This window comes from Accipiter gentilis, chromosome 24, assembly GCF_929443795.1.
Source record: "Accipiter gentilis chromosome 24, bAccGen1.1, whole genome shotgun sequence".
In the NCBI taxonomy this organism is placed as follows: Eukaryota; Metazoa; Chordata; class Aves; order Accipitriformes; family Accipitridae; genus Astur; species Astur gentilis.
The window spans coordinates 24,942,341-24,965,447 of NC_064903.1; the positions used below are offsets into that span (position 1 = coordinate 24,942,341).

The window sequence follows — 23,107 nt, forward strand, 5'->3', positions numbered from 1 at the left end:
TCCAATGTCCAGTGGAAAGCAGCTGTGAACATATATGCAGTCCAGTGAACTTGACCTTAACCAACGAATCCATTAGCTTTGCCCTAACTGTAAGCAAGATGCATATTACCAGATCTAATGGCCAGATGACTAGAAAAGCACTCTCTGACAGACTAGTGCAAGAAAAGTGCCTTGCCAGAATCAGTTCTTCTTTTGTTTCTGGTGCAACTTGTTCTATTACCAAAGCTGTAACTAGTAAGACATTCCTTAGCTGCACGCTCCTATGGTGAAGACATCTCATCCCAGTTTGTAACAAGTTCAGGGCCTAGAGGTAAAAGTGCTGTAAAACATCAGAATGTGCCATCTGGCCTTGGAAAGTGGGAAACAAAGAGCTTATAAATATGCAGGGACCTCCATGTGTTCCTCAGACCACATAGCAAGAAGACAGAGAAGCTCAAACATATATGGAGAGGAATGTCTCCCCTCCTCCCTTTGCATGTGCTTCAGTCAGGATGTTTGTACAAGAAGAAAGTCAATTGAACAATAAAACCCATATGTCAGATGTTGAAGGGAAGTCTGGAGTCGACATGCCAAAATAAAAGATTGAGACCAGTTCATCCTTATGATAAGATTACCCACTCAAATATGCACATCACAACATCCTTGTTAGGGGACCAAACTGATAATAGTAGCAATGTGGTACTTGGTACTTTGAACTTTTCACCCAAGAATTGCAAAGCACTTCACAATAAAGCCTAAATATATCTTTATGTGAGATGGGAGGGGCTGTAAAGAGATAGCTTTGCTTATTTTGAGCATGAAAAGCACACAATTCCATTACAATACAAAACAGAAAGCTTTAATTAACCTGGAAATGGTGCTTTTAATTAATTTTAATGGAATTATACGCAGTCAGACTCCAAGGCCAGTGGACTTGCATGTCTTCACACTTAAAAAGAGAGTTCCTGTGGCCTTTTGTATCTACATTTTTAATACTAAAGATGATATAAAAAAATGGATACAAGACCCCCCACCTTAATAAGCAGTTCATTATTTATTCAAAGTGGAACAGCTCTCAGAAAAGCTGAGAGGTCCTCCTAGATAAGGGACAAACCAATAGTCCCAGAGAGGGCTTTTGAAGACTGAGTTGAACCCCAGGGCCAGAGGGAGCTTTATCTGAAGATGGACCCACTCCATGGCCAAATCCAGACCTTCAGAAAGATGTGAGTGTGAAGAACTGGACAAAAAAGCTCATGAGAGTCAAAAGCTCTGCCGTGAGTTCTTGAAGTTTTCCTGCTGTTATTACAGCCAGAAATGTTGCAAGAGCAACTTTTCTTAACACTTTCTTTGTTCAGAGCTACATTTATTCACACCTCAAATAATGGAGTGGGAAGGAAAGTGTTGTGGACGAAGTCTGGCAAGCCATAAGTTGAAATGAGGTCCAGGCACTGGGAGGTCTTACATCTGAGCACTTGAAAATTTTCATCAAATTTTCATCAGATTCATTGGTTTTGGCTGGACAAATGTTGGCCTCCATCTGTCTGTGTGGGAAAAGTCCTTGCTAGCAGGGTTTCTTTTAACATGTAACCCAAAAGTAATTAAGCTCCTAATTAATAAAACTTTGAATGAAGTTCTGGCAATGATAGTCCCTGGCAAAGACAGTGAGCAGTTGTAACTGGACTGGGGTTGTCAGGCATTTCCAGAAAACAGCATCAAGCATCTCTCAAAGTTCATGACCATTCCTCCTGCTCCTTCTGCTCCTCACCACCCACCAGCCCCTTTTCATCTTTCATTGCTGTGGGCAGCTCAAAGAGATGTTAATGTTCCAGAAGTGATCTTGACGCCAAGTTTCTCTATTAAAACCATCTCCAAGCATCAAGTTTGCCACATGTCTATTGTTCTCATCACTCTCAGGCAGTCACAGCATTATCAAGGATTGGGGCTGGTTTCATTCTGTGCCTTTTGCTCCTGCTGCTGCTGTCCCCAAGTTCAGGAAGGGCTGTAAACAATGAAAGGAAGATGAAGGGGTGGGGGGGTGCATCTTTCTTTATCTCATCTGGCAGTTAATCCCTTGCCAAATGTATCAAGCCAAATGAGAAGGGGAAGAGGCTAGTGAGATCGATATGTGGTGTCTTCAAATTCTGAAGCTTCCCTGCTGCATTTATTTTTCTTCTGTATTTCTATAGCAAGCTTGGGTGAGTGGCTATGGCCCTGGATGAGGAGTTAGCAGCAAGGGCTGTTACACTCCCAGCTCTGGCATTGACTGCCAGAGGGGTTTGGTTCCCATCCTACCCTTTGCCTGTATTTTCAGTCTCGTTAAACTGGCATAAGCTGGCTTCACCACCAGAAAAAGTGGTCCTGACACAGGGTTTGCACGGTGTTCCCAGTAGGGGATCTTATCCCAGCTCAACTTAACTCAGCAAAAAAGCATATATACTTTACCCTGAGATCAGGTCTGTAAGTGGCTGTGTAAGCCAGCTCACAGTGACTGTGCTACCACGGCATCTCTTGGTCTTACCATGCTAGGGTCTGAACAAATTGGGATAGGGACTATGTTTCACTAACTGTGTATACCGACCCTAACATGATGAAGCATTGATTTCAGTGGGTCCTTGGACCCTGTACAGCATCACCAATCCTTCCATGGCAAGGTGCATCTTGCTAATAAAATACACCAACACTAAAGGTAAAGCAAGGACCACTAGGTCTTAAGTGCTTTATAACACATTCACTTCGGCTCTGTATGGAGCTGGCACTGCAGTGGCAAGATCTGGGGCCATTGGGGATGAGGAGGAGTAAGGAAAAATGTGGATCTGCTGTGAGAGGGCTGAGGAGCTCTGTTATAGTGGTTCCCAGTTTGTGTTTGTCTGCTTATGAGTGGACAGTGTTGGAGAGCGAAGTGTTCCCAGCTGATGGCTGACACAGGAGCTCTTCATGGGGGAGACCTGAGGAAAGAGCTCAGAGACACTGCTGGAAATCTCTTCTAGACCAGTATGGTCCTGTAGGCTGTGCCTTATCATAATACAGGAATGCTATGTGCCTCCAAATTTGCTTTTCTAAGGAAGAGATGGTTTATATGGGCAGTGTCTTGCTTATGATCTTATTTGGGGGAGAGGGGCTGTTGTCATCTAGTCCCCCGTAAGATTTGCCTTTTGGGGTCAGTTCCTTGGCTCACACAAGCTGGTGTTATTTCTTTGACTGCACTGAAGCTGTTCTGCCTGTGACCTGTGTAACATAAGCTGGTGGTCTCAGATGGTCTCTCTCACCACTGGTCCTCTCCAGCCCTTTTGCCATCATCTTCCACATGGAGATCAAGTGCTGTGCCATCCATGAAGACACTCCCATATTGTTCTGTTCCCCTCCATGCTCATGCATTTTTGCAGACAAGGTGGATGTCACAGGAAAGCGTGTGCTGGAAAACTCATTGTTGAAACTGCCTGTGCCAGATTTGCTCTGGCAAAGAGGAGAGGGGCTTTGCAAATATTTTCACAGTCTTTGAGCAGCAAAGGACATTTTGCCACCACATCTCCCAAGCCTAAGGATGCCTCTTCCTCTGGGTGCACAGGCAGGAAGCAGTAGTCTACAAGTAGGAGCAATTTGGGGCGAAGACTTGGCTCTCCTGCGTTGTCTGTGTGGCTGCTCTCAGCAGGACTACTTCCACTCCAAATGTGTTATTGCAGTGAATAAACGGGACATGGGTGGGGTTGCAGGGGCTGTATGGACAATAAAAGGAAATGCCTCTGCTCTGCATATGCTCTGGAGAGGGAGGGTGTCTGTGTGTCAGGCAAGAGGGGATGTTGTGCGAGACAGGGTATGGAGGGGAGGCGTCTGCATGAAAACCAGAGGAGAAGAAAGTATTTGGGGGGGGGGGGGGGGGGCGTAGCAAGGGAGTGGGAACAGGACCAAAGAGGATGTGTATGGCTATAAAGAGAGGGGCTGCTTGAAAAGGACTGGTAGCAGGGTGTGTGTGAGAGGATTGCAAAGAGGAGATGTGAGGCAGAATGTCTGTGGGTGGCACAGAGATGGACGCAGCGCCTGCACCATGCTGCCAAACAGAACACTCCATCCCGGATGCTCTGCCTGCCTTTTCCAATCCCATGGACTACACCGTTATTTTACCCTGTTAACACTCTATATCCAGTGTCCTTTTGTGAAGCAGAAAATTTGTGGTATTATAGTCTGGGGAGGGTGCCAATGTTCAGCAAGAGCTGTCCATCCCTTCAAACAAATAAACATTGCATCTTTTCAAAGCTTCTTTGAGGGGACAGAGAGACTTCAGAGACACTGTAGTGCTGGTGGTTTGAGGATCGTTATGGAACAACCTCTCCAGAAACGTTTCTCCTGATTTTTGAGTCAATGAGTCATCTTCTTCGTACCAAATGTATTCACATGTATCAGTGTTACCACAGGGAAAACAAAAGCTCCCTCCTTCATTGCAGTAGCCTTCCAACAACGCTCTTCCCTATGACTTTGATACTTTGCAGTTCAAGTCTTTGTTTGTTCTGATTAAAAAAAAAAAAAAAAGGCTTGGTTTGGAGACTACCCCAGCCTACATGGCTTGGACCAGGATGCAGCTGACCCCCAACATGCTTGGGTGCTAACATCTGATGTTTAAGTTTGGACTCCTCTCTAAGCCAGGTTCCTGAACAACAGTTGGCATGTGCCACGTAGATTGAGAAATAAAAGTAACTCATTTGAAGCCAAAATAGAGAAAAAAAATCAAGGTTGTTCATAAATATTCTGCAGAGAGTGAAAACATAGAAATAGTGACCTAGCAGAAGGCTGTACTCAAAATTCCAGAGGATCATGGTAATCATGGTAATCTGATATTTATACTGACTTCATGAGTTTGGAGTTCTTCCAAAAAATCAGACCACAGCAACACACATTTTGTCTTAGCCCCTGTATGTGATCTGCATGCCTAACTGTTATGGCTCTGGTTTGCAAAGGGTTTCTGTTTATTCCCTTGGTGGATTGTAATTGCTCTGGATCAGCTTCAAATAGGAGGGAAAATGTTAAAAAAACACAAGAGGAGTCTTCAAAGGTCCTGAACATTATGCCTAGGTGGTGATCTCATGGCAGCAATGACCTCAGAGGTGTGTTTGGCTTGGTTCAAGTTCACAGAACTGCCTCTTGCCAAAGATACTTTAAGTGGGCCAAAACCATCTGTAAACACACCCGTCCAAAAACACATGCTGCATAAAGTCGCAAACACACAATCATGTGTCTCACATAAACTCACATATGCTCCTCATAGAAAATATGGGGTCTGCAGTCATAGTCAACCTGTTGTTGCTATTTATCATACAGCTCAGGTGCCCCAACACACCGCTCAAATGCGAATGAGCTCAGAGTGTACAAGCTCATCAGCTTGTAACCCGTGCTGTGCAGTACAGCTAGCTGTCTCCTGTCAGTTCACGGTCCTGGATCCCAGATGAGGGACTATTCCCAGTTTTTATTTCTCTTATTTCACATTAAAATCAGTTCTGGGTAAGCCATCTGAACTTTGCTGTGCTCCTCATAATTAATACACTTCCAACAGGACGGAAGGTGTTCCTCAGGGTCCAGTTTTCCAGGTTGACCACAGATTCCGAGGCCCACAGGCCTTGCCCAGCTCATCTGCTCCCACCTATCCTCAGACAGTATAGGAAAGAGAAATACATGCCGAAAGCTACATGTCTGTACTTACAGGTGACTTCTGTTAGTTGATTCTATGGAACTGGGGTTGTTTAGTCTGGAGAAAAGGAGGCTGAGGGGAGATCTTATAGCTCTCTACAACTACCTGAAAGGAGGTTGTAGTAAGGTGGGTGCTAGTCTCTTCTGTCAGGTGGCTGGTGATAGGACAAGAGGAAATGGCCTCAAGTTGTGGCAGGGCAGGTTTAGTTTGGATATTAGGAAAAATTTCTTTACTGAAAGGGTTGTCAGGTATTGGAACAGGCTGCCTAGGGAAGTGGTTGAGTCACCATCCCTGGAGGTATTAAAAAAGCGTGTAGACAAGGCACTTCAGGACATGTTGTAGTGGGCATGGTTGATGGTTGGACTCGATGATCTTGAAGGTCTCTTCCAGCTTAAATGATTCTATGATTCAATAATTGTATGAGCAGTCTTAGTATTTAATATTCATGTTGCAGTAAAGATTGCTGACTTCATTCACTGTTTTGCCTCGGTTGTACCAAGTATGGCAGGCACAGGGACTGGTAACAGCTATGTTCGCAGATTTCCAAGGTCACATTTACATACTTCTAAGCATGAACATGAACCAAAATGCTTACTTTGTGCATCCCCAAATTGTGAGGAATGCAGAATGCAGATATCCCGATCTGTATTCCCCAGTCTGACTTCTGTGTTTGTAGCTCAGCAAGTTTGAAATGGCCGCACACTTAAGAGCAAAAATCCTACAGAAGCCCAGATTATCATCTAGCACCAATGGGAGAAATAAGACAAATGGTGAGGCTCAGAAAATGCTGTACTAAACAGAAGCTAAATCTCTCGATAAACCCTAGGAGTTGATCCTGTAGATTCAGTGTAAAATATTGACACAGTGTCACAGAACCACAGAATAATTTAGGTTGTTAGGGACTTCTGGAGGTCGTCTAGTCCAGTCTGCCCCCCAAAGTAGATGCAGCTAGATCAGATTGCTGAGGGCCTTGTTCAGTCAAGCTTTGATTATCTCCAAGGATGGAGACTCCACAACCTCTTTGGGTAACCTTGTCTGTGTTTGACTTATCCTCACAGTGAAAAAAAATATTCTTTATATCTAATCAGAGTTTCATGTTTGGCAGCTCAGATCTGTTGCCTGGCATCCTACCACTCTGCATCTCTGAGAACAGCCTGACTGCCTCCTCTATACACTCTCCTTAGACATCATAATATTGAGGCAGTTCTGCCCTACAGGTGACAAAATATGGAATTGAAACTGCAGCACTGTGAAAACAGCAAAGAGAGGATCTGGAAGGAAGGTAATCAGAGCCTCAGAAGAATCTGATCCTAGAAGCTGACAAAGAGTAGGAGGAAAAGAATGGAAATCCTAGGGTTTTTATGAACATTGTGCTCCTCATGGCCATGACTATTTGATGGTGGTTGCGCAGAACTGCTCCCAGCAATGACTGCAAGGAAATCACAGGTTGATCCCACAGAGAGCCCTCAGTGCTGTGCCTGTCTGACATTCTTGGTGCACAACACGTGCCATAAATCATTTTCACAAGCTGCTGTGCATTCCTCTCCAAACACACGCAGGATGCACCAATCGCCTCTTCTTTTCCAAAGGCTAAATCATGTACACAGGGCCAAGGCTGGAAGCTGGCAAGAAAAATAGCCCTGTCTGCGTGGGCAGAGTGCTACCATGGCAAAAGCTCATACTCTCAAAAGCACATATTTTCCCATAAATGGCCAGTCACTAAGGACCAGTCACCATGGACCGATACGGGCATAGGGAGGAGCTCTAATGTCCATTAATGATGAGGGAGCAGCTCTGTGACACATCTGGACCGCAGGATAAAATTGTAGGTGGTTTCACAGCCACTGAAATGCACACAGATGGTGCTTGGGGCACTGCAGCCAGCACGCAGGGCTTGGGACTGCCACCTGCCCTGCGTCCCGTGAAGGACATGGAGCACCCAAACCATGGCCATTGCTGCCGCTGGCACCGTTCTCTCTGTGTGCCGGTCCTTCTCACCGAGCCAACGTGCACCGAGGCAGGGCAAATGAATCTGGGTCTCACTGGCTCCTGTGGCAACAGGAGCCCGTGGGCACCACCATGCTTCTCCCCTGGGTGGGGAGCACAGTGGAGCCAGGATAGCCTGGCCCCGGAGGCTTTAGACCTCCAGAGGTTCCAAGAGAACCAGGTGCCGTGCTGGCAGCCCAGCCGCACCATGCCCAGCGGGCAGGGCAGCGACAGGCAGGCCTGTCCCACTGCCCAGCATGCCGGGAGGGCAGCCAGGCCCAGCCAAGAGCCCCGGCCAGGGGCAAGTGAGCAGTGAGGAGGTGGGTTCCAGGGCCAGGCTCAGCCCCAGGGATGGCAGCCAGGGTCAGATGCAGCCTAGAGACCTCCAGGCAGGTCTGAGGCCAGGCAGGGAGTCAGCCGGCGGCTGGGGTTGGCGGCAGGACTGGCAGAGTCCCTGGCCCGGCAGGGGCACAGCCAAGCCAGAGCCCTGGCGGTCCTGCACCAGGCTGGGTCCTGGGCTGCGGGTCCTGGGCTGGGCTGAGGTGGGGGCCCGGGGCCTGGGGGCCCGGGGAGTTGGCAGTGGAGGCCCCAGACCGGGCTGCTGGGGGCCATTATGGCCGGTCAGTGACTTGCGGGCCCTGGCAGCATGCTTTTCCCCGGGGAGATGGGGGTAGGTTGACCACCCTCAACCAGGGACAGGCAGCCTCATGCCCACCATGGGGTGAAAGCAGCTGGGGAAGGTATTGGGGAGTAATTCACAGGCAGTCGAGTTAGACACCCTTTTTAGCACATGCAGGTTTGCAGCAACTCCCTGAATGTCCGGGCCAAGCAGTGCACACCTCAGACTCCAGCCTCCTGCGGGCGCTGACCGTGTCGGATGGTATCCTTTGAATTAAACAAACCACCTTTAAGTAGCTAGAATGTACTGGCATACTCTAACAACCATAGCAACTCCTTTCTAAACTATTTTAGAAAATGCATAGCTTTAATCACCTGTTTAAAGTCCTTCTCAAAAGCTCTGGCGCATAGTGAGTTTTGAAAAGGCTCCCTCAGCCTTCTAACATTCAGCATATTTTCTCTCAAAGTGACACATATTTCAGTGTGCTAGTATGGCAGATATCAGCCACCACCAAGGTAAGGTTGCACAACAACATCCACTGTCATCCTAAGTTTGCTTAGGACGCTTCCAGTGAGTATTTGACCTCACATTTCCCATGCTTGGTCTCTCTTGAGAGAGGTTGTTTTGTTTTGAAACTGGGAACAAAATCCCAGTAGGTATTTTCAAGTTCAAGGGAAGTGAAAAGAAACAAACCCGAACCCCAGTGTGCAATCCTCCCCTCTGTAAAAATATTGAGGCTTTACTTTTTCCAACAGGCCCCCAGCATGGAGAGATGAAAGGCAGTGCTCAGGACCAGGTCTGGAAATAGGACTTATCCAAGGCCACTAAATCTCTGGCTGTGATGTAGGTTACATTACACTGAGACAGGAGGAGGGTGGAACCTGAAGTGAAATTATTACCAGCAGTTGAAAATTCCCCGAGTGTGCTTTGAGGCATCTGTTAGAGTTTTGTAATGGACCTTAACAAAGCTTACGGGCCAAGTCATTGCAGCTTCAGGGTTTCTGCTGGGATAGTTTGCATGAAGAAAACTTCAATGTCAGCTTCACAAAGCAGAATCCTCAGAAGACCTGTCCTTTATTCAGGAATCAAAGAAAGTCACAGGTCTCCCAGCATCTAGGGAACTCCTGCATTTCAGCTGCACTCAACAAGAAAGAGTGTGTGAGAACAGAATGCTGGAGAGATGCTCGTTTCAGTTAGGAATCAAGCCCTGAGTTTTCATCTTTTATTCTACCTGAGATAAAGCAGTCACAATGTAAATAGACATATTCCTGCCTTTTCAAACCAGCTTCGTGTCAAGCTATTTGCAGACAGGCAATAACAAGAACAGGCATGGGAAGAGAGCCTTCCTCATGTCCTCACCATTAAAGATCTAAAGACCTGTTCTCCATTTCTTTCCCTTTCCAGTCTCTTCCACATCTCTGCAAAACTGTTTAGAAAATAAAGCTTTTCTAAGCTGGTGGCTTTCTCCTCTGAGTCTGCAGGGCTCTAAGTTTGAAATAGAAGCAAGGCAAAATGTAATTAATCACATTGCTTAAAATCATGGCCCAAATCTCACTGGGTTTACTCATCCGATTAATGTTTCATTCAAACAGAGGAACAGGGAGCAAACGATGAGTTATCTCACTGATTTCAGAGGGTCGTGGATTTTTGCATGGGTATTTCCAGCTGCTCTTACAGCTAAATGAAGGTTTAACCACACTGGAACTGGCTAGGCTAGTGTGCATGGAAATGCAAAAGATGAGATTCCAAAAGCAACAACACCTTGGCCAAATAGCACGAGTGAGGTGTTTTCTGATCCTTTTTGCTTGATTAACGGTGTGGCAAGACACACTGCATGTTTATATTGCAAACAGGAGCACAACTCCAGTTAGAGGTGGTTTTAAAAGATCTTTATATTGTCTGACTGTGTTCAAGCTAGGAAGGGGTAGGGGTGGGGTACCTATGGGAACGCATTACATATGCTGTAAACACATTTTTCTCCTGGCCTAGCAGCAAAACTATGTGACTAATGAATACTAGCCAAGCAGCGAAGGAACCTGTTGCTAATTGGGCAAAAAAAACTTTCACAAAGCAGCAAGTCAGTCATGAGAGGTAAGGCTCATCAGGCGGAGGGTAAGAAAGGGCAGAGACTGGAAACTGCATGGGAAATGCATACCTGAAGTGGTGGTTAAGAGGACTATGGCAAGAAGGGCTGTTATAAAACCGACTTTTTGCCCCTGAGGAAGGAAAGAGAAAGGAGTATCTGCCATTTGGAAACATATTCCTTTCAGTAGCCTTCATGCTCTTGAGACATGCCAAATCATTTTACAGACATCCTTATGGTATTTTCAGCCCAGAATGAAGCTACAGCAGACAAAGGAACCAGGCAAACAGGATGCCAGTGAGCCCTGCTAAAGGAAACACGATGTAAATCAGGGAGAGGAGTACACAATGCCTATAGGATGTATTCTTTCTATAGCAGGGGCCAGCTCAACCTTTGGCTTGAGAACAAGATCCAGCCCAGGCAACCATGTTAAATGACATTGTGTGGGGAGGATGTGATGGGCTAGCTTTCACACATCAAAGGGTATCATCAAAATTCATGGCACAGGAACACAGATTTTTGTACAGATCTGATACATGCCCTGGCTAACCCAATTTCCTGCTCTTGGCCACAGCCTATGACTTAATGCTTGAAGGGAAGGAGGAACTTCCCTGGGTTTCAGCTCACTGACAGTGCAGTGCTAGACATGGAAAAGTTTCTTAGCTGATCCCTACATTTGTTCAGCAAACATCTAATTAGGACTGCTGGACACCAGTGCATTACAAATGTAGGTAGCAATGTCAGCAGCATGGCAAATTGTGAGTCATGTAGTATTTCTGTGGCACTGTAGTATGGAAAGCAAACCAAGGAGCACAGTGAACTTATTTGTTGATCCTGTGTGTTGGCAGACTCTTTCAAATAGTTTCTCTGCACCATCAAATAACAATTCAAAAAAATTAAAACAAAATATTCCTATCTGTTGAGAAATTTAATTCTGTTCAGCACTGGCCTGTCTCTGTTTGAGTTGCTCCTGCCAGACAGAGACCTCATCACTGCTGTTCATGCAACAGGGTCAAGGAGACCTGACAGCAGCAGAGCAAAGTTTTCAGCCATGTCCCATAAACAAGGGAAGTATTCCAAGCCCTTCCTCACCTGCACAGGAGGGTGAGGACTGGACTGCACTATGTTTTGAAACAAATCCATAACCAGCAAAGGGAACAACTGCACTGGAGCAGAATCCCTTGGCTGATTCTTTATTTTCTAATGTAGATGGGGCCAGAAGTGTGGAATTGGGTCTGTCTGAGATGCCTCCCATGTGATAATGTGCAGTTTGCATCTTTCCAAAGCACAATGATTTGGAATAACAGTTGTCAAGGAATTTATCTTGAATGCCCTTTTGAAAACAAATTCCCAACTGTTGGGGTTTTTTTTTTGGGGGGGGGGAGCGGGGGGTGTCTTGTTTTCTTAAGGGCTCTTTAAAATCTTACTCTAAGGGCTACAGTTGGAATAAGCTGGTTTTGATCTGTTTGCAAATGGGCTGCCCTCCTAGAAAAGACTGTTTCAGTGGAGCACTGATATTCAGCGCCCCTTTGAAAGACACCAGGGGCCTAAAGACCACTGATGCTGTCAGATTTCCAAGACTGAATTCCTCCCTATAATATCCAGGCTCACAGCCAATTTGACTGGCTGGGAGCAGTTGTATCTTTAAAAAATGCTTGATATGTATTCACATTTCAAAAAGGAAAAAAAAAACCAAAACCAACATTGGAGAGTGATTCAGAAAGATAGGCAGCTGATGGAGTGGAGCAACAAAGTCACAAGCAAAGACAACCCAAGCAGAGATGACCTTCCTGAATTCCATACCACTAATTCTGCTCCTTGGAGAGAGTGCCTCAGCATTTGTAACCTGGCACAATACAACTATTTCCTGTCTCCATATCTGATCCTCTGCATGGCTGCTGTGATACCATAAAACAAACTAGTTTGAGAAAACAGAAAGCTATTTCTGAGCCCTTTCTTTTGAAGATTAACTGCTCTTCAGAAAATGATCATTCTTGGATTTCTTGGGCAGGAGACAAAGGGGTGGGAAGAGGACACTGTCTAAGTTTGCTCAGAAATTTAGGAGAAATGTTGTCTTGTTTTTTGATGCATTTTGCTGATCTTTAAAACACAGATATCCTGGAACTCTGTGCCCATGCAATGGAGATAAAGAAACATAGCTGAACTCCACCAAACTACCAGAGGAAATGTAATAAGCTTAGAGGCTCTAAAGCATTTTCAATTAATATGAGTCTTGTTAAACTCAGAATTCACAGGACCTTGCAACTGCAAAGGAAACTTCTTCTGCTCACTAGATTAGGAAAGAGGTACTTTGGAAAGAAAAGCACAAGAAATTTTACCTGGAGAGCTCCTTTGGAAAAGGCTGTGCCATTTTACTTACAGTATTGTTGCTATAACAAGGCAGTGGGCAGAGCCCTATCAGGATTGTGGATCCACTTCACCAGACATGGAAAAATACAAATGAAAAGCACTGATAAGTACAAGTATTTTTTGCAATCTTAAATTTGTCTGGCCCATTTATACCTTTTTGCTTACAGGAAATGCCTCCTGAAGTACTTCCCAGGAGAATGAGAACTGATGGAAAGGGACTGCATGGTTTGTAATATTCCATGAAAGTATGCTGGGGGGAGGCTGGATGCTTTGTCTTTTTAAAGACAAACCACATCACTTGGGGGGTAGAGGGGGGCTATTATTTCATTTTCCAGAATTATCTTTTACGTATCTTACATTCAAAAAAATTTGTAAGAGTTGTGTAGAGGCAGAGGAGATGTCATTACTGAAAAATCACAACTTTTCAAATCCTGTACGCATAGAGAAAACAAAGCTCAGACCACAGTATACCAGGTGGCAAATAAAGCATTCCTCATATTTCTTTACAGTTTTCAAAAATCACTTGACTTCCCAACACTGTCTGTGTGACTGAGATGTGGTGCACTTTTGTTTTTTAAATGCATCATTTTATTTAACACTTTAAGTACTTGTTTGCAGGACTGAACCTATAATGTGAAAGAGACCAAAATATCTCAGCATAGATTCTCCCTGTGTAATATATTCTTTTCAGCACATCTCCAGAGAGGATTTTATAGCACAGATATTTCTCAAAGTGACAGAACTGTGAAAGTATCTGGCCTTGGTACATGTTTACCTTGGAATAGTCTCTCAAGTGGCTTCTTTCTCAACACGAATAGACTTCCCCACAGAGACAAAACTTCCCTGCTGTGCAGATAGAAAACTTTCTAAAGGAAACTTCCTACACAACAACAACAACAGAAAGGAGGTGGGGCAGGAAGGGAATACACTTGGCCCCTACTGCTTTTTGTGTCTTCTCAATGATAAATGGTCCCAGATACTTCAGCCTGTGAGACAGCCACCCAGGCAGATCCCACTTTAAGCAGCGCCAGTAATGGAGGACTGCAAGGAGTTTGGGCTAGTCTCTGAGGGCATTTACATACCTCTCAACTCTGTTTATGATGGCAAAACATTCCCATGACAGGAGCTTTAAAAATCTTGGAGTAAGAACTTAACAGAGTGCCTACTGGCTTTAGCTGTTACTCTTAACTTTCAGTGGGACTTGAGCCTCTGCTTAGGGGGCTCTTTCAAAAAATTTCAGCCCTGTACATTATAGTAACACTAATGAATAACTTCATGATAAAATCTATTAGCACAATTGCCATTAACTGGCTTCCTTGCAGAAAGATCAAAGAAGAGGTCAAACAAATATAATAAGGATGGTAAGCAAGCCTTTCCCAAAATGAGATAGCGACTCTCCTCCTAGGGTCAAGCATGAAAGAAGGATGATATGGGAGAAGCCCATGTGTTCAACCTGCATTGTAGGTGCACCACAAGTTCCCCTTGCAAGGTCATCTGTCTGCTACCTTCCATGATGCAGGAAGAATTGCTTAAAATAAAAAATAAAAATAAAAATAATAAAAAAAAAGAGATTAAGGTAAAAAACTCATAGCAGATAAGTGACAAAATGTTCAAAGGAGATATTTAATAAGAGAAGAGGAACACAAAGGGGAACAATACAGGCTTTGTCAGGGCATACAAAAAATGCTGAAAGATCTAGCAAAACTGGTGATAAATTATGGCTTCCCACAAATATTCACCTCATACTGATTAGAAAGGAAAAAGCAAGTGGCTAATCTGGAAATCTTTCCAAAACAAGGATCTGCAGTACTAAACATCTTTTCTCTTTTACTAATACTCCCTTTAAGACCCACTGTGTTTCTTTTCCATTGGCTCTATCACAGTGTTGTGAACATGGCACATGCGTTTTCTTCACATAGCAGGGGGGCAAAAGGGTACCAACTTCTCCATGAAAGGCACAGAAGAACGGAAAGTTGGGTGACTGCCACAGCAGGTTATTTGTGATCCTGTGAAATGTGCTGCAATCATGGGGTTTGTCAATACAGGGGGAGTTGCAGGAATAATTTCAGAGAGGAATGTACCTTGTCAGTGCATGCTTTAATTGCTTTCCATAGTAATTTCTGTCCAGCAATCATGGTAGAATTACGGAATTAATGTCTGGAATTTCTACCTGACCAGGAACCCCAGAACACTGAATAGCAGCAGCACCTGGTTAAAGTAGCAGCAGTGGCTCTGACAGTATTTATGTCCATTTCTGTAAGCCATCAGGACTCCCAGTACAGAGACAAGCCCCTCCTGGAGACATCATTCTCACAGACCCTTAGTCTTCCAATGCAGATGCCAGACATCAGATACTTTCCTTGAAAGTAGGAGCCCCACTCACAAAGCCTCCACCATCTGACCAGCGCCCAGATAACTGACCTGGCCTGTACTCACAGGCTCTCGAAAAACAAGGTTTTCCGCTGAGAAGCTGAGCTGAGCTGTGTTGGCAGCAAACCAGTCCATGCCAAAGTCTTCCTGCAGTGGGCTTTTGCCTGAGTTCCATCAGAAGATTTGCCAGAACTAACAGGTTTCCCCCAAATGTGAACTGTTCAGCTCTTTCCACTGGGGAAAAAAATAATTCCATTGGAAAATTTCTTACCATTATTTTTGTGTTTGTATTGCTATGGACTGTAGTCAGAATTCTGCGTAGGCTGTGGTCTCTCCCCCAAAAAGCTGCAGTCCAGTTGGAGAAAAGATGCAGAAAAAGGGGGGTGTTTGAAATGAAGGAAGTGATAAATCTGGAAGGATTAAGAGTAAGGATGAGGAAAAGATCGCAACATGTAGAGGAAATGGCTACAGTTTGATGGTCCCAAACGCTCTGATGTCTACCACTCAGTTGTAACCAGAATCTTCTTCCCAAAGGAATGGCTGGACTGCTAAATTGGACAAGATTTTTGGGGGGCTCTCTATGGAAACAGGTGTAAGGAATGACACAGATAGGCACAGGCAAAGCGGGAAACTGATTGCTTTCAGGAGAAGCTGGAAAACCGGGTGGGTATGTACATTGCTGGTAGCTGGGGCAGGAGAGCTGGAGGTGCGGGTGAAGGTAGGAAGCGGTGTGGGAAGTGTGTATGATACCTTGCAAAGTTACTTTCACGCTCTCCTGCTCAGGTGCCCTGACTTGCAGGAACAACTGCTTTCCAGAACAAAAGCATGACCGTCTCAGGTCCCGCCAGTTCTTGGCTCTTCCACTGAGTTTGCCCAGAAAAGCTATCTTGTAGCGTGACTTTCTGGGTAGCTCTTTCCCCATACTTAGTCCCCTCGGGCGATGCCCACCGTGGAAAGTGAGGTTCTGCACCACCGGGGGCAGCGAGCAAATCGACCGAGCCCCCGTCCGTGCCAGGTTTGCTCTGCTTTGCAGTTTCCTAGCCTGCACCCACCCGCGCTTAAACCCTGCACAGAAACGCCGATTCTCCACCAGCAGGTCCTGCCCTCTTCCCCCAGCACAAGCCACTTTCCGCGCCCTTTCTCTCCCCAAGGTTCAGACGACCCCCAGGCGAGCAGGCAGGGAGACCTGTTCCCCCCCCAGGCAGGAGGAGCCCGGACCGTCTGGCCGCCGGGCCAATATCCCCCCTCCGCCTTCCCGGGCGGAGTCTCCCGGGAGGGAGCCCAGGCTGGAAGCGCCGGCGGACCTCGCCCTGCTGCAGGCCGGGGTGTTCCCCGGGGCGTGAGGGACGGACGGACGGACAGGCTGGCGGGCGCCGACCGGGCGCTCATCCCGGTCTCCCGCCTCCACCAACTCCGGCCGGGCCGAGCCGGGCCGAACGGAGCCGCAGCCCCGCGCCGACAGGGGGCGCCGCCGCCCCGCCCCGCCCCGCCCGGCCCCGCGCTCAGCCAATGGCCGGCGGGGCCCCCGCGCCGGGCGGAGCGTCCGGCTGGCAGCGCCCCGCCCCGCCCCGCCCCGCCCGGCCGCGCAGGGCCGCCGGCCCCGAGCCCCGCGCCGAGCCCACTCGCCGGTCGCCGCCGCCGCTAGCCATGCGCCGCACCGCGTCTCGGCCGCGGGCATGACACCGCGGCCGCGCCCCGAGCTGCGCCGCGGGCTCCGCGCGGGGCCAGGCAAGTACCGCGGCGGCGCCGCCGCTCTCCGTCCTGCGGGGCTGCGCTGCGGGGAGGGGGCGTCTGCCGCCGGCACCCCCGGAGGGGCCGCGCCGCGCCGCGGGGAGGGGAGGGGGCGTCTCTTCGTGCCCTTCCGCAGAGCTGCCTGCTTGTCGCGGGGGCCTCCCGCACAGCCCCCGGCGGTGCCGCGCGTCGGCGGCCGCGTCGCTCAGCCGCCGGCGCCGGGGAAGCCGGAGGGTCGGCGGGGCGAGTGGTGGGGAGCGACCGCTGCCCCCCTGGGAGGAGGCGGGGGTGGCGGGTCTCGTCGGCCCGGCCGCGGGAGGGAGGCGAGGCGGGGGGGGGGGGGTCGGTGGTCCCCGAGGCGGGGACCCGCCTGGCTTTGGAGTGGGTCAGGAGGGAGATGACCTGAGAATCTCTGCAGCACGGGGCTCTCGGAGCTGCTTTGCGTGAGGCGTATTCCCAGAGTCGCTTTCCCAGAGTGGTGGCAGGATCCCAGCGCTTTTGCATCCCGCTGTCATTCCAGGAGATGCGTCAAGCGCGCGTTACGTTGCGTTCATGCCAGGGCACCGTGACAGGCAAAGCAGACCTCCTGTTACTGCCTCGTGTTTTGAGACTCGCCAGGAGAAACTGCAGTCTCGCCTGGAGTGAGTGAAGCATGTGGCACTCGCTCCGGCAGAGCAGGGAGCATGCTGGTGGGGAAGAGATGCTCAGTCTGGACTGAATGGGCAGCTGCCCTTGGAGATTTTTTAAATGCAACAGAACAAACAATAGAATATCATATTAGCATGGGGTTAGCCTGAAATAATGGAAAATAAGAGGGAAAACTGTAAACATTATTCAAAATGCCAGTTTGAAATTCTCAAACAAATCACCCAAAACAAACAGTAGCTGAGTGGAACTATTTTCTTTGCAGGGAGTTTCCACTGGAATAAATAGCAAGTTCTGTTAAAAAAAAAAAAAAAAAAATCTGCTACTAGTTGTAGTACTTACACTGCTTGCCAGGGGCTGGAGGGTGCCCACAACCAGAGAGATCCTTATGATCCCGAGTGATGTTTTATTGCAGCTTTTGCTGCCAGTTCTTAAGAGACGCTTGCAGTTTTTACCTATGGGCCCTACCTAAGACAGAGGTGTCTGTTTTTCCCTTTGCCTTCCCATCTTCTTCTACATTCAGAACATTCCTTAACGTTCTTTTTCCTAACAGACCTCTGTCTGCTGATGCCTTTGTGTAACGCGGACAAAGTGTTGCTGTGATGTGCTGACTCTACGTTACCTGCAGAGATGGAAAATGAGGGCCTTTAACAGTATGTTCTTTGCCTCAACATCACAGCTGGTTGGTAGCTTGCACAGGCAGAGCAGCAGGGCCACGGACACCTGCTTCTGCAGGAGCAGGGAGCTCCTATGTGGATTGTATTCCCCAGGATGCATAGAGCACCACCAGGCACTATACCTCAGCCTTCCCAGTCATTTCTTCAAGGATCTGGTCATCAGTTTGTCCAGCATGACTTGAAGATGATTAAGCCACTCATACTCAATGGGCTGTTTGTAAATAGTGGTGTTCCTGGTCATGGGGCAGCTGCCCAACAACTTGCTGAGACCTGGCACAGCTCATGCCCAGCTGCAGGAAAGTTCCTGGGTACGCTTCCTGCGCCCCTGGGCTGGTGCCCTCCAGGGCACACCTAAAGGCAAGTAAAGCATTTAGATTGTGAGCCAGAGAGAAAGTGGTCAGGAGGCTGTTTTGATATGCACAGACCTTTTAAACCTTCCCCCCAAGGTTTGCAACTAAACAGTTTTCTCAAAGATCTCACTGCTTGTACAGGCAGTTAGCTTGACTGGGAAGCCTGTTTATTTAACGCCCTCTAGTGCTGTTTTAAAAATTAACATAGATTCTTTTCCAGAGGAAAACAAATATTAAAGTTTATTGGTTTAAAAAGATTTGCATTTTCTGAGAGTCAGCTGCTTCAGGGAATCCCTATCAAACAGAATACCACACTTTGGATGGGGGCATAACCTAATTTTGAATAGGTGTCTCTAGCCATGGAGATGTAATTATAGTCTCTGCCTCCCCTGCAGACTCTCAGTGGTGGTCAGTGAAGGTCTTTCCATCAACAGCACTGCACACAGTTCCTTCCTCTTGAGCTGTCTTTAAGTGCTGCTGCACTTTAGGTTTTGACTGAACCCACAGGTAGATTGCTTAATGTGGCTCTGGTCTAGGTGAGCTTGGTGTTAGCAGAAGTGACCATTTATACTCTTCTTGATGCTTCACCTTTGTTCATTATAATTCAGCTAGACTAGCCCCAGAAATGGAAGTGTGTGGCCTTGTCTTTGCAGAGGAGCTAGCTCCAGGGGCTAGAACTCCTTTAGGTTGTAACGAGGGGATGCGACTCGCACATCTGTGTAGTCAGACTGATTTTACTTCATAGGTATGGGAGATGTTGAGGAATGTACCATTGATACAATTTCTCTGAATTAGCCTGAAGATGTAGTGGATGTTCATTTTTCATGACTAGCCATGAGGGATCTCAGATCCTCTCCTGCGTGTAATATATAGTATGGAAGGTTCTGATTTGTGGCTCTGATGCATAGATCCTTCCTGTGTATCTGTTCCTAGTCCCTCATGGACAGCATTACACCAGCACACCGTACTCACACCTTCCTGCCTGCCACAGGTTCACCACCCCTCTGCTATTTCACCCTCTGTCATGGCAGCAGCCTCACAAACACCCCCAGACTCCTGTATTTGTTCTGTTCACCTTCATCCACATATTACTCACTCCTCCACCCTTGCTAGTGCCACCACCACAGCAAGTGGTACCCCAGCAGATCCAAATACACGCATCTCCAAAAACACCTACGGCAGCACTCAGCCACTCACGCTGTTCCTTGCCTGTGTCCTGCTTACAGCTGTGTACAGTCAGAGCTACATCAGACTGCACCCATCTCAAACGAACACCCCCAGCAGCCTCCGGAGCACCCGTAGCACATTGCCCATTTGGCAGTGCTGCTCAGGAGACAACATGTGTCCTCTGGCTGGAAGCTGACATGCAGAGGTTATCTAGAGGTGGTACTAAAGTAAGGTACATATCTGACCTGCATGGCTGGTTTCTCAGCTAAGGCAGGAAATCTGCCTTGCCAGCTCCCCACCTCTCCATGTGCTTCTGGTTGCACCTGGCATCTCCTCAGGATATTCCCTTTGACTTGTCTCTGAAAGTGTCATCAATATGAGTACTTATGCCTAGTAAAGCGAATAGCAAGTCTGCTTAACAGCACCTTCTCCATTTCAGCTAGAGGTTGAGACTGTGACTGTGGCAGTCACTGTGATTGGAAGAAACAAAACAAAACTGAAAACCAATAAACCCCACTTCTGTTCATCTTCCACTTCTCTGCATTTTCTCCTGAGGGATCTTAGAGCTGTGGTAAAAAGGGCTGGCACAGGGATGGGTGCACATGGGCACAGGGGATCAACTCCTCGTTTCTTGTCTCCACAGCGCTGCCCTCCTCATGTTCCCCTGAGAGCAAATGGCAGGACAGATAAGGACGTGAAAGTTTCCAAAACCTGGCACCCATAGTTAGCCCCTCTGAAAACAGGTAGGGTGGAGTCCAGCTTGTGGCATGTGAGAGAGAAACTGAAGCAAAACAGGATGTTTTTGTGATTTAAAACTTATTTTTCATAATTCCTTTCGGAAGGCTTGTTTTGGTTTGGTTTTGAAGTTGTGTGCTGCCTCTATTGGGAAATTTATCAGCCAAAGAGCTTTGTGTATGTGTGTGTGTATGCAGATGTGATATGTGCACGTGTGCTTGCATAGGGAGAGCAAATGAAGAGGCTACTATTCAGTCTCAGGACAATTCATTACCTGAAAATTAATAAAACCTATAGGGACTAACAGCTAAGTGATGGAAAATATAAATTCCATCTATGTAGCTCTTCTGTAAATCTTGCTGGACAATTGTTTTCTGCTCTGAACACCTCAAAACTGGAAAGGTTCTATCAAATTATGAAGTATTTATCAAAGACCCACAAAAATACCTCCCATGACAGGAGGTATTAGTTTACACATAAATGTGTGTTAAACCCAAGTAATGGGAAATGAGGCATAAAGGGACAGATTAGGAAGCCTTTGGGGTTGTCTGTACCCCATAACATGTCCTATAGTTGGTCTCGTTTCAGCTGATACAGCTTTTGCACTAGTTCCTTTAGAGGTTAAGGCAAAAGTGAAAAAGAGATACTGGGAGAAATGAAGGCGGGAAGTAATATATGAATCAGAATAAGTGTCTTTAAATAGAATGTTTCTCAGAGTTTTCCACTGCCTGCCCCTTCAGGCTGCACCAGAAATAGAGGCACAGAGAGTGACATCTCCAAGAAGCCTCACGGCCACTTGCTGTCCCCACTGCCGGCGCAGGCTGGGTGCTCCCAAGAGAAGGGGCGATCTCTGTGTGGCAGTGCCTCCTTTCTGCCCCTCTGTCCTACAGAGCAAAAACACCTCCTTGATGCCAGCCTGTGATTGCGTGGGATATGAGGAGTCATTATGCTATCTAGCCTTTATCTGGTTCATTGGAGATGCTGTACCCACTCTTATAAATCCTAGCCTCTGCAAAGCACTGGCATTTTATCATTGACTGCAGTGGAACAAGATTTTTTCTGCATTAATCGTTTCTTCTCCTTGGCTCATCTGTGAGTTTCTGCAGTAGCTTGCAGCAGTTGCTCCTATGGAATAATTATAACAGCCTGGTGTTAGGAACTTAATGTGACTAGTTTGATTCCACTGCTTATCTTTTTCCACCTCTTGTGCCATCAAAAGAACTGGGACGTGTTATTTAAGGCCACACAACTTGACTTGCATTGGGTCATAGCAACAGCTTTTTACAATAAAAATGTGCATATTTCTTTGTTAGCCTCACTTGGCAAACTATCCTCTAGCCTCCAGGTTATGTGATCGCTGAGCTCTTCATCCTCCATGATTAGCTTCTCTCCTTCCCTTTCTCAGCCCACTGGCAGCTCTTCAGGCTGTGTTTTCAGGCCCCTCCTTCGCACCTTCTTTTTCACATGGGCTCGGCTCACAATGCTGCTCCTGCCTGCCTTTGCATTCTTGACCGTTGCCCAGCTGCTCAGGGATGTCTCTCTCTTGGCCTCTGTCACTGTTCAACCCTTAATGTCTTCCTGCAACTCCAAAAACTGGCAAAAAAAAGTGCAATTGTTTAAGCCAAAGTCTACTTTTATTTGCCCATCTCGTGTAACTTTAGACTTGCATCTCCACTGAAATTCATGATGTTTGGATTCTCATTTGAGGCTGGGATGCCTATTTTTTGTTTCCATGAACTGCAAAATTCTGTGGGATTAAATCCTACAATTCAGCACAAACCTATGAGTTTTGAGGAGGAGCTCAGCAGTGAGTGTTACTAATCAGTGTGCGTTACCCATCCTGATACTGACAGGCAGATGAGCAAGCAACAGAAAGAGGAAAATGCCTTTCATGGTGTGTGTGCTAGCAGAGGTGCTGTTGATTAACCCATTTTTCAGGCAGCCAGCTCTGAGAATGCCATTTAACAACCCCAAGCCTGTATAATGCTAGCAGGATGCTTATAAGGCATAAAGGGATTAATGTTCAGCTCTAATGAAATCCAGATGCACAGAGCTGCCTCTTTTCAAGGTCTTTTCCATGGCCAAGCTGCAAATAAAATGATTCAGTCATTGTAAATAGATGAGAAACACCAGACTTGCAACATGCACTAGGTACTTAAACTCACAGGCAGCAAAGGCTGCTGGCAGTTACCTGCTGGAGAGGATGGGGTCACCCACCAACCCTCTGCCTGCAGCAACATCATCCAAAAGGTAGGAACTCAGGACCTTTCTAGGGGAGCACAATTCATGCACATGTTTGAATTAGGGCTGGGGGAAGCTGGCTTGGAAACAAGCCTGCTTCTGTCCCTAAGAGAAAGCCAAGGCAGGTATAAAGGTGGTGAGTGTCTGGTCAGTCTCTGTCAGGGGCATGTTGGTGGACCACTAGCAACTTAGCAGCTTGCACTGGATGTGTGTCCAGGGAGAGGTGAGGATTCATAACACAGCATTCAAGCGGAGATGCGCCGTCTGCTCAGTGGACCTGAAGCGTTACTGCCTCATCAACTGTAGTTTACACTTTCTCTTCCTTGTGCAGTTTATATCTCCCTGTATCACACACTGAGTGGATTTCGTGCACTGGTAGTTAATCTGGGCCCTAGCAGGGGCTGGACCAGCACACTGAAGCTCAGAGGCCCTGCTTTGGAAAGGCTGAAGTAATTCTGTAGCTGGGCAGACCCAGAT

General features: G+C 47.1%; 1 protein-coding gene across 1 annotated transcript in view; it reads left to right on the forward strand.

Annotated features, from left to right (window-relative positions):
* Nucleotides 1-16,706: 16,706 nt before the first annotated feature.
* Nucleotides 16,707-23,107, forward strand: part of LOC126050239 (rho GTPase-activating protein 20-like) — a 39,084-nt gene continuing 32,683 nt past the window's right edge. The window contains exon 1 of the mRNA XM_049827850.1: nucleotides 16,707-16,812. The gene's annotated coding sequence lies outside the window, so the exon portion shown is untranslated. The remainder of the gene's footprint in view (nucleotides 16,813-23,107) is intronic.